The 351-nt window shown below is 52.4% G+C and overlaps 1 long non-coding RNA gene across 1 annotated transcript in view; it reads right to left on the reverse strand.

The window, feature by feature from the left end:
* LOC141095910 (uncharacterized) overlaps positions 1 to 15 on the reverse strand; it is a 13,840-nt gene extending 13,825 nt beyond the window's left edge. Inside the window, exon 1 of the long non-coding RNA XR_012233495.1 lies at positions 1 to 15. This exon is cut by the window's left edge and continues 144 nt beyond it. This is a non-coding gene — a long non-coding RNA (uncharacterized lncRNA).
* Positions 16 to 351: the final 336 nt, after the last annotated feature.

Here is a 351-nt window from a genome sequence, read left to right on the forward strand (position 1 = left end):
AGTGAGGCAGGCCCATAGGAAGCAGTGTGAGCTGAGGAAAGGATCTGCTCAGATGGGGAAGGAGGGGCTGTGCTCCACTAGCAACTTAGACATCTGTTCATTTCACGTGACAATTTTAGGGAAAATGCAAACATCTGGTCAAAGGGAAAATCTCATCCAGGTACCTGTGTAACTGCTCCCAGATCCGAGAGACCAATGCACCAAGCACAGGGACCAGGAGGATCCTACAGAGAAGTCATCCTGAAGGTCCTCCTGTCACCGGGGTCTGCTGGGCACAGGATGGACAGGTGCCCTCACAGATGGCACCAGATCACTGTCCTCTGCTGGGTCCTTCAGAAAGACTAATGCTTC

The sequence above is a fragment of the Dendrobates tinctorius genome, unplaced genomic scaffold, assembly GCF_039654945.1.
Source record: "Dendrobates tinctorius isolate UK_male_01 unplaced genomic scaffold, ASM3965494v1 ptg000070l, whole genome shotgun sequence".
Taxonomy (NCBI): domain Eukaryota; kingdom Metazoa; phylum Chordata; class Amphibia; order Anura; family Dendrobatidae; genus Dendrobates; species Dendrobates tinctorius.